The sequence below is a fragment of the Agelaius phoeniceus genome, chromosome 2 (genome assembly GCF_051311805.1).
Source record: "Agelaius phoeniceus isolate bAgePho1 chromosome 2, bAgePho1.hap1, whole genome shotgun sequence".
NCBI lineage: Eukaryota > Metazoa > Chordata > Aves > Passeriformes > Icteridae > Agelaius > Agelaius phoeniceus.
The window spans coordinates 109,958,395-109,973,456 of NC_135266.1; the positions used below are offsets into that span (position 1 = coordinate 109,958,395).

The 15,062-nt window shown below is 39.3% G+C and overlaps 1 long non-coding RNA gene across 1 annotated transcript in view; it reads right to left on the bottom strand.

The window, feature by feature from the left end:
- Positions 1–14,547, bottom strand: part of LOC143693487 (uncharacterized) — a 29,960-nt gene extending 15,413 nt beyond the window's left edge. The window contains exon 1 of the long non-coding RNA XR_013181191.1: positions 14,510–14,547. This is a non-coding gene — a long non-coding RNA (uncharacterized LOC143693487). The remainder of the gene's footprint in view (positions 1–14,509) is intronic.
- Between the last annotated feature and the right edge of the window lie 515 nt (positions 14,548–15,062).

Genomic DNA, 15,062 nt, shown 5'->3' on the forward strand with positions numbered 1-15,062 from the left:
GCAATGCCAATGACTTCTGTAAAGATGTGTGGGTTTATTAAGTAAATAAATACTTCTAACTACCTTTATTACAAAAAGAGAATTACCATTTGTAAAAATATAAGAAAAGGGGATGCAACAAAACAACAGGAGGTAGTCTGGAACACTAATAGCAGAGTTTATACTACTATTGCTCATTCTTATGTTTGCATAAGTAAATACAAAATTAGGAGTAAATAATACAGAAATGGGATCAGCTACATACAAATCTCCAGAATTATCTTCAGCTTGTGTCTCAACACAATCTCACAATCAGCAAAGCCCTTTTGAAAAACTGATCAGGTAACTCAATCCAGAACTCATTTGTCTCTCCTAGACTTAAAAATCCACTCTTGGGAAGACAATAGTTACACATGTTAACATACTCAAAGAAACCTTACTGGGAAATGAAGTTGTATCAGACCTAATTTGTGTTATTAACTTTTAATCTCCATCAGCTAAATTGGGGAACAGCATGTGCATTCTCAGAGCACCTTAAAAATATTTGAGACACAAATCTGGAAGACAAATCCAGAATCTCTTTGGAGACATTCAAGGAAGAGAATTCTGCACTCCACTACTGAAAAAAATTGATCAAAAGTTCTTTAGAATTTGAGGAAGTTTTGAAGCTCAAAATGCCAAAGTTGAATCAAATATGCTGAAGGAAATAAAGGGAAGCAAAACTACTAAACTGTCTACATGGTTGTTCAAGAAACTGGATGGAACAGAGGACTCGGAATTAATGCAGAAACCCTGAGAGTGCTCAGGGTAGTGATGGACAGTGGCTCTTACAAAGATGGAGTAACAGATTTCTCACTTGCTCCCTGAACCCAAACTAAACTGTATCCTCACCCCTTTTAGCTGTGAAGGGGAATATTTTGAAGGTCCTGCACAAGGGTCAGGGCAATCCCAAGCACAAGTACAGGCCCGCTGAAGAACTGGTGGAGAGCAGCCCTTAAGGAGAATTTGGGGCTGCTGGTGGAAGGGGAGCTCCACATGAGCTGACAGTGTGCACTTGCAGCCCAGCAAGTCAAATCTATCCTGGGCTCATCCAGAGCCCTGTGGGCAGCAGGGCAGGGAGGGCATTCTGCCCCTCTGCCCCCTCTGCTGAGACCCCACCTGCAGGGCTGCATCAGCTCTGGGCTCCAGCACAGCAAGGACAGGGACCTGCTGGAGTCAGTCCAAAAAGATGCTCAGAGGGATGGAGTGCCCCTCCTATGAAGATAGGATGAAAGATCTGGGGCTGCTCATCCTGGAGAAGAGAAGGTTCTGGAGAGACCTTACAGAGGCCTTTCAGTACCTACAGGGGGCCTACAAGAAAGTAAGTAAGGGACTTTTAAGGAGAGCATGTAATGATGGGAAAGGGGGGATGGTTTTAAACTGAAACAGTGTATGTTCAGAGGAGAAATTAGGAAGAAATTTTTTACTGTGAGGGTGATGAAGATCTGTAACAGGTTACTCTGAGAAGCTGTGGATGCCCCACCCCAACGCCAGGTTTGGTGGGCTCTGAGCAACCTATAATGAAATATGTCTGTGCCATGACAGGGGGTCTGGAATGAGAAGATCTTTTAGGTCTCTTCAAATCCAGACCACTTTATAATTCTATGACTATTTGTGCTTCTTAAGTCCAACTCTAAACAGGCATTGCCCAGTTCCCAGACACTTAGGAGCTCCCTGAACTGAAAGGGTAGGAAAAATACCATTTTAGCTAACATCCCTTATAGTTAGCCAAGTAATGGTAATCATAAAATAACTGAATTTAATGAAATCTTTTTGAACTTCTGAGTATGGTGCAGGAAAAAAAAAACAAAGAAGAAAAACCCTTTGCCCAAATATCTGCACTTATTCACAATACAGGTGGTAATGAATTTTCTGTCACTATCAAACTGAAATAGATTTAAGTAGTTGAAAGGCACCAAATTCCATTACCAAGTCTCCCAGCCCATTGTAAAAAGCAATCTGCCATGTACTAAATTGAAAATACTGTCTGATTTGCTGAGACATCAAAACTTCACAATTCCAAAAAGTTCTCAGAGTGACAGCTGTGATGAGCTGTTTTCTGCAGTGATCTATTGCTGCAGAGAGGACGGTGAGGAGCAGGAAAAACAAGACAAAAAGAAGGTCACTAAGCCAGGAGCTAAAGAAATATTTGGAAAAACAAAAATTTCCTTTGACGCTTCAGTTTACTGACACCAACCATGAGAGAAAATATTTAACAAGACATGGCCATAATGCAGCTGGTCAGTTCTTCTATGCCCAAGCAGTGTGTGCATGTTGCCCTAAGCTGTTACAGATAATTTCAGCTGAAAAATATGATTTTCCGACCATTTGCTGAAGGAAACGAACATATCTAAATTGCTGAGTCTAAGAGATGCATTCAAAAGTCTCAGCTTTTTTTTTCATAATCAGAGGTGGACATTTTTAGAAAGTGAACATGTAAATAAGTATAAGACAGATGTACCTATTTGTATTTCCTATTTGTATTCTTTAAATTAGATGAGGAATTTCCAGGCTATTTCTTTTGTGAAGCCCTATCCTAGACACAAAACAGGAAAATAATCCTTGAAGGGGATTTGGAGGCCTGTGGATCACACTGGGTGAGACAAAGATTGGTGCTTCAGTCAAAAAGGTGGTGTGTGGTTTGTTTTGGGGCTTTTTGGTTGGCTGTTTTTATTTGTTGGGTTTTGTTGGGCTTTTCCCCCTTTGGTCTGAATAAGTAAAGCCATGAAATTAGTTGCAATATTTTAGATTATTTTGTCACAGAAACACGAAGAAAGCTATTTACGACATGAGAGGAAAAGATCTTCCTCAACATATAGGAAGATTTGCCAGTGAACAGGCAAACTGAGCAAAGGGGATTCTCTATAAAGGGCAGGGGTAGTCAGCCATATGGCTTTTAATGAGGTGTGTAAAAATAAGGAATGACCTTCAGGGAGCTGGAGGAAGCATTTTTGTACATGTACTTGAAAATTCCTAGGGATGAGATCAGGGTTAGCTCTACGTCTTCAGGCTATATATTGGTGTCCCTGCCCTCATTTATTCCTTTTTTTCCTTTCCTTCAGATTAGGAAGAAACTAAGGTTCCTACCCTTCATCAGCAGAATAAGGAACTATAAAAATGTATTAGGTTGTGTTTGTATTCAGTATATGGAAATATATGTCTATATATAGACACATATACAGACATACATACAATATGTATATAAGAGTAAAAATCACTGCAGTACTTAACTGGAAGGGACTTGCATTAAAGGACAATCCTTCTCCTCACTGTGGCTTTGATTTTAATTATGTAAAGCTAAGCTCCAGTTTTCTTACCTACAAATTTCTGCAATATTACTGATATTCAATATCATTGATACTGATTTTTGCTGTCCCAGCAAGGTGTCATGACAGTAACTGTGATCTCTAGAATTGCCTGTTTCAGCCTGAGAGTGAGCTCAACAAAATATTATGCTGGAATAATAATTACCTCCTACACTGTAAACAAGGCATAATTTTCCATTTTTCCTTCAGCTTCATAAAATCAAAAAATTACACATTCTCATAAAAATGCCTCTGGAGGGAGACACAGCCCAAAAAGTAGCTCATACCTGACATAAAAATAACAGAATTAAAGCGTTCACAAAAATATGAGGATATCTACTTTAAAACATACATAAAAATAGTCACAATAATCCATGCTGGCTGGGTCTGAATTCTGCAGAATTTTTTTAACTCTTTCTCTTACACTTCATAAAAAAAAAAAAAAAAAAAATTGCTGCATTGAGTTAGTCAAATGCTGCATTTAAAATCAGAATAATGATCAAAAGCATTAGGTTGCTTGCCACCTACTTTTGTAGAAGTCTTTTGTAGTTTTCTCATAATGGGCTTTGGACATGTAAAAGATCCCTGTTTTGCTTATTACCTTCATTCCTGTGTACCCTGCCACTGGTCATATAGAATCTGATATCCACTCTGTGTGAGACCAGCCTCTTACTGATACAAAGGCACTGAAGATCAGTCTCTTTTGCTATATTCATTAGTGCATACATGCTTTAAAATATAATAAGTCAGTACAGATTTTTGTAGGCACATGCAAATTACTGAATGTGCTTATAAACCTTATGTTGTGAAACAGATCACTGGATTTTGGGTTGGGTTTGTTGGGTTGTTTTCAAGATGACTGTTTAGAGCTTTCCTACTATAACTAGAAGATTTTTGTCCTATACCATGAATTTATACAATGACAATGCCAGGATTTTTCCTATCTTGTTAGGTACATTGTGTCCTTTCTTTCTGCATCAGTACAAAGCATATATTGACTGAAGAAGAACAAAGAGAGATCATCTATAGACAGGCAACATTTCCTAAGTGAAAATAGCATGAAAAGGAACAGTTTACACAGTGATTCATTTGGTCTGGAAGAACTTATGTATTAACATTTTCACATATGTAGTAATTATCCCAAGTAGATTCCACACTGAAGCCCTCCTTTTCCCCTCAAACAACCAAGACCACATGCAAATAATTCCCATGTCATTTGGATGATTTGATACCACTGAAGCGCAGTAATAGAACAGCAAAGAACAGTTGCATTATCATGCAAGTAAGGTGCATAAAGGTGTTCCCAAGACATCTCCCTTGAGGTGAGCTCACTTTTACTGGCTGCCAAACCACCCAGCTGCTTTCTTACTCCCCCTCCTCAAAGGGGGGAGAAAAATTAAGATTGAAAAGCTTGTGTTTGCAACAGACTCGACTTGAAGGCTGTGGTCAGTCCATGGCAACCCCTATCTGCAGTTCCTTCATCCTCACACTTTTTCCCTACTCCAATGTGGTTACAGATGAGCCATGGCCACCCCTCACAGCCCCCACCAGACCAAGACCACCTACAATCAATACCTCAGATTTCCACATTTTTCTGACAGCCTTAAAATCCACCAAGATCAAATTAATCTTTTTTTTTTAAAGTGGCTTTACTTTTTCAAACCAGGATGATGGGAAAGGTGGTACATTTCTAACCTAGAAAGATACATTTGCATCATAAGCAATAAAGACAAAACATTCCTGAGAAGTCAAGTCGTTCACCAAAAAGAAAAGGGGTTCTTGTCCAATGTAGCCAAATTTGTGCTTTCCTACAGAGGTGTCTTACAGAGCAAGATGATGAGAGCACCATGGGTGAGGAATCCCAGTGTGTACAACTCTCTCAGGACAAATACAGGATTCAGACTAGGATTCCTGTCCCACTACCCTGCTCCTTTTTGAACCAGCATTAAACATTTCCAACCTCTGCCTGTGGCTGGAGCACACTGGGCACAGTGACAAGGCACATGTGAGCACGTGTGAGCTGGAAACTCCTGGGAACTACAGTGATTTACCCTTTTTGAAGAACCCTAGGGGACTGAGAGAACTGCCACAGTCCTCTGGACCAAACCATTCCACAAAAACAAACATTCTCCCTGTGGAGGTGATGCTGACGTCGCATGGTATCCATACATCAGGAATTAATTCCTCCTACAGTTCCCAGCCAGAGTTCAGAGAGATCACGATCACAAAAGCAAGAAAAAACTATAAATTTCTATTTAATATTTAATACAAGGCACTGGGCTTCTTTGAGAGGGATTCATAGCTTGACTTCCTAAATGCAGAAATTATGCAGAACTAGTCAGTCCTGAAAAACAGAAACCAAGTGGGCACTTTTAGATAGCTATGAAATAGGCACTGCATGATTCCACACACTACAAGGCAAAGAGCTGCTGATTATTTATCACCATGCTTTGTAAAGCAAGTGTAAAATGTTAATCCTTTATGTAATACTTCATTACACTTCCTTTGCAAAAATGAAATAGCTTCATAGCGCACAAAGTTCATCTCATAAAAAAAAAAATAAATTAGAAGATCTAAGATCAAAGGGATCAATTCCTCGCTATCTGTGTATAAATGTTTAATATGTTTATGGTAAAAGTGGGAAAAAATAAATTACTTCAGACCCTAGGAATAATGCTTCACCGGTAGGCTGCACAAACCCAGAGTAAGAAAATTACAAGGCAACTCAGAGAAAGAAAATTACAAGGCAAAGGGCAGCAGAGCATCAAATGTGTTCAAGAAAACAAAACCAAATGAATCAAACAATAAACCCCCAGCCAAAACAACAAAACTAAATAAAATCCAAGGTACTTACCCTCCAAAGCCCAAACACAGAGGGAAATTGAATTTTGACCTTGTTTACAACTTTACACTAGTACATTTCAACAAAATTGCGTGGTATCAGGCTTAAAAATTAAAGACATTAACTCCAAATGCTCTGTCTGTGTTTGTTTTGGTTTTTTTTTTTGGTTTTTTTGCTTTTTTTTTTTTGAATTGCAGCTATTACACAGGTCCCCACAGGAGCAGAGGTTCATGTGCAATACATGGAATGAAGTTCAGCTATAAAATCTACCAAAGAGAACAATGTCCTTTTTGCAATCAAAAGGGTTTTCCAGGCAAGGATAACAGATTCAGTGTATGAAAAATATTGTTTTTCAAGATGGTCACGTTCAGGAGAGGAAGGAGTAGGTAAATGTACAGTCAATACCCTCAAGTATCATAGGGAAATTTTCCTAGTGCAGCCGAGCAGCAGCTGCCTTGATCCTGTACCATGGGGCACACAGGATCACAGTGTTTGGAACTGAGCCCCGTCATTATCTCAGCACTGCCAGGCCCACCACCAAACCTTATCTCTTGGTCTTTTTGAACACTTTGAGGGCCAGTGGTTGCACCATTCCCTGTGCTGCATGTCCAAAAGCCTTACCACCTCTGCAGTGCAGAAATTTTCCCTAATTTCACATCTAAACTTCCCCTGGTGCAACCTGAGGCCATGTCCTCCTGTCCTGCCATTTGTTAGCCAGTATAAGGTGCCAACCCCACCTGGCTACAAACTCCTTTCAGGTCTCCTCTGAGCCTCCTTTTCTCCAGGCTGAACATCCCCAGTTCCCTCAGCCACTTCTCTCAGCCTTGTCCTCCAGACCCTTCCCCAGCTCTGCTGCCCTTCTAGGGACAAGCTCCAGCCCCTCAGTGTCTTCTCGTGGTGAGAAGCCCAAAACTGAGCACAGGATGCAAAATGTGCCCTCATCAGTGCCCAGCACAGGGCACAATCACTGCCCTGGTCCTGCTGCCACACCACAGCTGATCCAAGCCAGGTGCCATTGGATTTCTTGGCCACCTGGGCACAGCTGGCTCATGTTCAGTCACTGCTGACCAGCACCCCCAGGTCCTTTCCTGCTGGGAAGTCTTACAGCCACTCTCCCCAGGCTGTAGCCCTGCCTGGGGTGGCTGGAAGTGAGGACCTGGCCTTGTTAGGTGGCTGGTGGTGACCCAAGTGAGGACCTGGCCTTGTTAGACCTCATGCCATATGCAACCCACCACACCAAGCAGATCTTTACCAGAACCAGGCCACTGGCTAAGAACCTGTTCTATTGACAAAACCTCTCTGCAAGTTTTCTGTAAACGTGGTAAATGAGGCTCTCACAGCCTAATTTACATGGATTTCATATGATCTTCCTCTAATATGGATAAATGAGAAACAATTAACTGTGTGATGGAGCCAGAAGATTAAAATCAGCCAAGGAGGAAGGTTAGCACAGTGATACTTGTACTAACCAGCGGGGCTTCAGTTCGTTAAGCAGTGGGATATCTTTGTGCACATTTGCTCCAGATCAATTAGAAGGTGCTTGGAGGAGGCCCAGTGTGCATTCATCAGCTGCTGAATAGTCACATGAGGCTGTGCAGGTACATCCTTGATCCTGGCAGAGAAGCATTTGCAGCAAAGAGTTCTGCTGTGATCTGTGACACACACACACCACTCCCCTCCCTCCCCCCCTGCCACCTTCCCAGTGAAACACCTGCAGGGTTCTTGTCACATGGAGTTATTAGGAATGAAGAGTAGAGAAAAGAGTATTTAGAGAGGGACCCTGATGTACTGGAGATTCTGTGAGCATATATTATATTAAACTCATAGCCTAATCATAGCATAGTCAAAATATATAGATAAGGGGAGGAAGGGAGGAAGCAAGGAAGTGGGAAGATGGGAAAGGAACATGCAAGAGTCAGCAATGCAATAGCTCTGTCAGTATCTGCAGAGGAAATGCTGTTTCCTGCTCTAAACCTCTACTTTTTAGGCTAAGAGAATTTCACTGGTGAGACTGTAGCTCTGAGAAATTCACCAAACCTTTCAGAATTTGCATTAATTATTTTATTCATTTCATCATCTCTGGAATACTTGCTATTGCAAATGACATGCTGAACTTTCTCACTCTAATATAATGCAGTATTTACTTTGCATGTATACACATTACCAAATGTGCCTGCAATAACTTCTGAGGTAATTTTGTGTTTCCTAAATCTTTGTTTGCATTTCTTATTCAGTATATGAAATCCACCTTTTCTCTTCCTACTCTGACCTTATCTTATCCCCAAATATATCAGCTGACAGATGAAACTCTCATACAAATTCCCTGTGCAGGAACAGAAGCCTGGCAGTTATTGCGAGAGGAATTCAATATCTACAGAGAGGAAGATTTCAAAAGGATGAATGAGAATTTATACCTCAAATTGCATTTTCTATTAAATACAGCCGCTCCCTAAAAATAGAATGGTTCCAAATACAGGACAACCTCTGATTTTTGCATGCATTTATTTTACTACATGAAGAGTACTTCTTCTTCTCACCACACCCTACCATTCTCCTCTCTCATCTACCCCCTACACATTGCATCCCTAGCCAAGATTTCCATCTCAGATCTCTTGACCTTTCCTCCCTTCTATTGAACATCTCCACTCATCCCAGTTTTAGATGAAATGTGTTCTGTCTCACACCTATCCTATGCCTTAAGCTGTGGAGTGTTAGATTCCCCACACTAATTTTCTGACTGTGTTGTGGAGGAGGTGTTGGAACCATTATCACTGTCAAAAGCTTTGTCTGCTGGCTTTCCTGAGCTTGAGTCACCATCTCCCAAATCACCTCTTCCCGACTCTCTCAGCAGTGTGGGATTTTTTAACCATGTTCAAAATAGATGGGGCAGGAAAAAGAAGAACAGACTGAACCAATAAGTAAAGGAAGGACTGAAATCCACTGCTTCATTTATCATATGGTCATTTGATAAAAGAATCTGCTTCTGCATCTCTCATTAATCATTTTGTAACATAATTTGAATGGGAGGAGTGAAGAAGTCCTATCTCAGACTGTTACTCTGTTGAATACTAGGAGATGTGAAGTGAATTCTTGGAAGGACAGTATTTGATAAATACAAATTAAACAGCAGCAGAGAACAGCATCCCTTCTTGGAACCCCATTTTTCAAGAACCTAGGTCTTGCTGTAAGAGTTTCAGCCCCTCTGAAAACAGTTTTCAATAATTTTCCCTTCCTCTTCTGTTGGACAGTTTTACTGGAGTGCAGTGAGAAGTTATCCTTTCTTAATCACAAAAATAACTTTCAGTTGACTGGGAAGAGAAGTTGGTTGTGGATCTACAACATCTCAGGCTGTTCCTTGTAAACTCCAGCATTTACAGGCTTAAAGGTTTTGTAGAAGCTGCATTTGGCTCTGAAGATCTATGTCTATTCAGATTGATAATAATGAGAATGCTAAGGGTTATTACAATCTCTAAATAATATATCTGCTGTGGCTAACAAATAGCTTCACTGCAGTCTAATAGCTATTTATTAACATAACTAAAATTAATTAGGAGGTGGCTTATTCATGCAATCAAAAAAAATCAGTTAGGATGAGAAAGATGAATAGAATTTATGTTTTACCTATTTTGTTGAGAGATAAACAGATACATCATGACAATTAATGTGACTGTTGCTAATTAAAAAACAGTCTTCTCAATGGTAATTTCTGTTGTAATTTTACATTTGGGTGGCTCATACTAGACCAGGCAGGCTTTCATCTCTGTGAGCTAATTTTTGATTACCTTGTTTTTCTCTCCTCCTCCTTTATGTTTATGATTCCTATCATCATCATTACCATGAGCTATTTGCCACGTAGCACTACTTTTTACCATAAAAAGACTTATTTTTAAAAAGCACTTTGCTGTATAATGCTCTATCCCACATTACTCTACAATGTAATTTCACTCAACAATACCAAAGCTACACAGCATGAAGGAAGGAAAACAGTGAATTACTGCATTTTCTGCATCTCACTGAAGAAGTAGAAGGATTAGGCTGGATGCTAGCAGGAAAAAGAAAAAAAAAGTTAAAGCTACAGACTAAGGAAAAAAGGTTTGCTTTCTGATCCTTTGCTGCATAGCAAGTCACAAAAAAAAAAAAAAAAAAAGTAGGAGTAGGTCTTCTTAAGTCTTCTTTAACAATTTGCTGCACCTAAATTTGGGCAATTTACACTACCTCCAAAAAGCCTCCAGTTTGCTCATTCAAAGGTTGATCTGCAGGTCTGAGATATCAAGAGACACTAAACTGGGGATTGTCAACCCTAGCCAGTGTGGAGTGGTTTTTAAAATAATATTATTCCTACTTAGACTATATATTTTCTCAGTAGATGATGTCAGAAGCAAAAAAGAAAGAAAAGGATTAGGGAGAAATCTTCTGGGTAAAGGGGAATGCTATTGAACACTCAAAGAAATACCAAGGAGGGAAGAAATCTGACACTTCAAGGAATTTTTCAGTCCCAGATTTTTCTTCATAGAGATGGAGGCAGATGGATTTTGTCTAGGTCTGATTGTATGTAAGTTTAGCCTATGCAAAAATTAATAACTTATAGAGGACTGATGCAAAGCATGTTAAAATGTTTAGGGAAGATTTCATTGACTTTAATTGGCTTGGATCAACTTTTAAAAGCTCAGCAGTATTTCCCAGCTGACAAGCAAATGGTACATTACCCTTTGCCACACAGTATATTTCCCTGCTTAGCCTCTCCTCTTCTGTTTCTCTTTCATGGTAAAAGATATTTGCTGTTGAGACTCAGACCACAAAGCTTGCAGTCCACCAGAGGAGGGAGGAAGGAAACTCCTCTGCAGAGCTCTGCCCTTCAATCTCTTTAGTGACACTCATGACAGCTTTGCTAACATCATGGGCAGAAACTGGGCAGAAACTTCACCATGGAAAATTGTAAATGGAATGATGTAGTGTCTGAAATGGTACAAACTCAATTCTCAGAGACCACGCCCTGTGCTTGTGTTTCCTTGGCAAATTGGCTGATTGTAGATAATAGTAACACATAAAAGATGAACCTGGACCCAGTTCAATCTTTTCCTACTCCCAGACCTTTTCAGGAGATGGGGCTGCACTGGGTGGCACAACATCTTAGATTCCATGATTCTATAAATATTGCTAGTGGTCAGTAAGGACGGGCAGTAATTCCCTTACCTTACTTGAAATTCAAATTAAACTGGAGGAAATAAGTCCCTTCTCTTTCCCTGAAGGGGGAATATGACTATCCATCATACATTCCAAGAATCATGGAATGTTTTTCCTTGGAATGGACCTTAAAGATCATCTTTTTGCAAACCCCTTTTATTAGATCACATTGGTCAAAGCCCCATCCCACCTGTTGAACACTTCCAGGCATGGGGCATCCACAGTACCTCCAGGCAGCCCCTTCCAGAGTCTCGCCAACATTTGTTAACTCTTCTATATTCATATTTTACACAAGAAATACTTCATACCAAGTCTGATAGCTTACTTGAGCAGGAAGCCTAAAGCTAAAACTATGGCTCTTAGGTAGCATAAGCAATTTTTTTAACCTTCATTTTTGAAAATTCCAAATAGTTTTCTCCAATAAAAAAGGAATGGAGGACACCAAATCTCTCTGGAACAATGGTGACTTTGAGATTCAAAAGAACAGCAGCCCTGGGACTGCAGACTGTCAGAAAAAACCATGACTGTATAATCTCCTGAGAAATAGAATAACCTCAGTCTGCCATAGTTCTGACCTCTTTTCTGGCCCTCAGAACCCTTTCATTTTTTATTTAATTTTTTATATTTATTTAAATCTCCCATGCTTCCCTTTCAAACATTTATTTTAATAAAATTTTCCAGTTCTCTGAGTTTTTCAAATGCTCTCAGCTTAGACTTAATATTAAAATGGAAGTACTGGCTGAACACTGAACTCCAGCAGTCTGAAGGGTGACGAGGATAAATATGGAACTTAATGATGGATAACTGACTTTGATGCAGTTTCATCAATCAGAAAGAGATAAACTACTTTCTCCTCTTGCAGTAACCCTTTTTAAGAAAAATGTATTGATTTTTTTTTTTTTCATCAGATAGACATATTAACCAGCAAGGCACACAATGCATTCTCCTGTCTTCAGGGGCATTTTGAGCAGAGATTGATTTTTTTTGGCTCTATGGGAAAACAGTCACTATTGAGTGATAAACTCCAAAAAAAACTGTCCTTCCTCTTGCACTGCTGCCAGAAGCACAGAATTAACATTCACAAAATTTAATTTATGAAAGGCAAGAAAAAGTATCCTTTTCCCCCCCACACCCCTCCCAGTAAAACTTTTGATTTGTGGGCACAGGAATCCATGGTAGGAGAATAGATATGCTAGTAAAATTAAAGAGATGCATATTTGATTGCTGTAATCTTCCATTAATGAGCCTATCTGTACAGTAATTGGGTGATACAGCCCACTCAGGCCCCTTTGTGACTGATCATTAAAGATCCCATGGCACTCTTCACAAGGGTAGACTTATCCTCCCTGTCCTTGCCAACTTCAATCACAAGTGATAATTTTGTTCTGCCTATCTATATTTTCCCTGCAGTTCTATCTGGATAAGACTTTGCTTTTCATTTCCCGTACAAAAACTGTTGTAAAATGCTTCTGTGTGCTATTAGAGAGCTGCAGTTTTCTATTCTGAAGATTACAATATCAGATGAAATTATTTCTCTATTATGGATATGACAAAATATTACAATGGTCTTTTGGAAGTCCATGCTGGTTACTTAGGTGAATAAGAATAGGTCTATTTAATTCTCAGCTGAAAAGTGGGGCTACAATAGGACAACTGCTTTTGATGGCTCCAATTTAGAAACTCTGCAGAAAAGAGCAGGATTTGACCTGTGGAATCAGCATAATTTGAGAATGTGCTTGGGCAGAGGGAAACAAAATTCAAAACCAAAACCAGTGGTTGCACAGGAATTGCAGTGCTGCCAAGTGATCTGAGCACCATGGATGCATGAATTTTTAATGCACATGTACACTTGCAAAAAGACATACTTGTTATATTGACTTCTATAAGTTGAATGCATAATGAAAATGTCGTCTAAAAAAGTTAATTATGTTGTATAATAAAATTGTAATTGGTGCAATGGTAGTTCCTAATGCAAGCCATGTGGTTTTCCTGGAGGAAAGACTGGAAACTGGACTCTAGTCCTGACTCCCAGTAAAGCCTGGTTGTTGAGAAGTCCTTGACTTCAGTAAACTTCATAAACCATGGTAGCTGTTCTGGTAGCAAGGTTGCAACTAAGTAATGTGTTGGTTTTTTTTTTCTTATGGTCACTCACCCGCTGAAGGAAGGCAGAAATTTAAGTTCAGCTTTTAAATAAAATAACGTCTGATAATTTCTCAAGTAGTATATCTATCTATATCTATCACAATTTGTGGTGTGATAGGCAACCCTGTTTGTTTCTCTTTGCAAGGATTTAGCTAAAAGCATATGATGAAATATGAAACTGTTTAGAATTTTTTTCCCCTGTGTTTTCAGGCAAGTTATCCCTTAACTTTCTATCTGGTCCTCTTTTCTTCATGAATATTCACTTCATACCCTCTTATTAATGAAAATATCTCTGAAAATTTTGTCTTGAGCAATCACTATGGTGCTATAGAGATGTCTTAGATTTACATACCAAAACCTCATCCCAGTCAGGAAATGGCATCACTTGAACAGTTGTACAACACAGCTGTGAAGGCAGTGCAGAAACTAAAAGCAGGAACAGCTTGCATTAACATTCCCACCAAAGAAATGCTGTCAAGTGGTGTGACAATTAAAGGGCCAGGTTATGAACAGCAGCCCTTGAAGCACTGGGAGATGTGGGATGCTGAAGAGAAGGAGCACAGAAAAGCAGAAGTGCTGTTGTGGCTCCTCTCTTTTGGATTTTTGGAAAGGAAGGCAGGTCCAAAGGCCAGGCTCATGAGACTCTGTCCCCCAAGGGACATATGGCAAGCTCCTCTGCATTATCAAAACTTCTTTTGCACTTTTTTTCCCCCTTACTTTCATCCTAATTCCACTTTCACATGAGCAGGCTCCAATAGCAAGATTTGCCAGATACATTGGAATCAAAGCGACAGAGGATGGAGAAGCAGAAGGAAGGGAGGATTTCTCAGAGACCCTTCAACCTGTCAGAGAGATTTAGAGGACCACAGTTCCCTTCTTCATTAAATCTCCTTTTCCACAAATCATTGCATAATAAGTCAAATATTTGTAGCAATGAGAATCTTCCCTAGATTTTGTGAAAATTTAAGAGATAAGGGCTCAAAGTACATTTTGGAGAATCAGAAAAATTGCTCAGTACCTTGGTATTGCAGAGATCAACTTGAGGAGCATTTTTGAAATTTCCAAATCACCTGTGAATAAACCACAAATCAGAAAAAAAGTAAGTTTTGAGAACAGCATTTTCTCATAGGTTTTTTGCTTCCTTTTACAGGCAGGACAACATAAGGGAAGGAAGTCTTGGATAAGAACAAAATGTAGAGAGTTTTGAATAGAAAAGAAGTCATCTGCTCATATCTCAGTGGATTATTCAACTCTAATTAGGATATCATTTAAGTCATTAGCAAGACAAATGTTCAATTGAAATGGAAAATAGCTTATGTTTATACAATGAAGTTTTAATATTAAAGGTTCTTAGAAATGAAATACCTGAATTCTCAACTGGGAAATAGCTTTTTGTTGTTGTTGGACTGTGATCAGTTTTCTAATTTCTTAAAGATCATACAAGTTTAATCAATTCCTGACCTTATTAGAAAGCCATGAGATCATGACATTTCAAATCTGAAACTAAAACTGTACATTTGTTTGCAAATTAAACAAAGAATTCCCACTCTCAAATATTAATCTCCAAACAT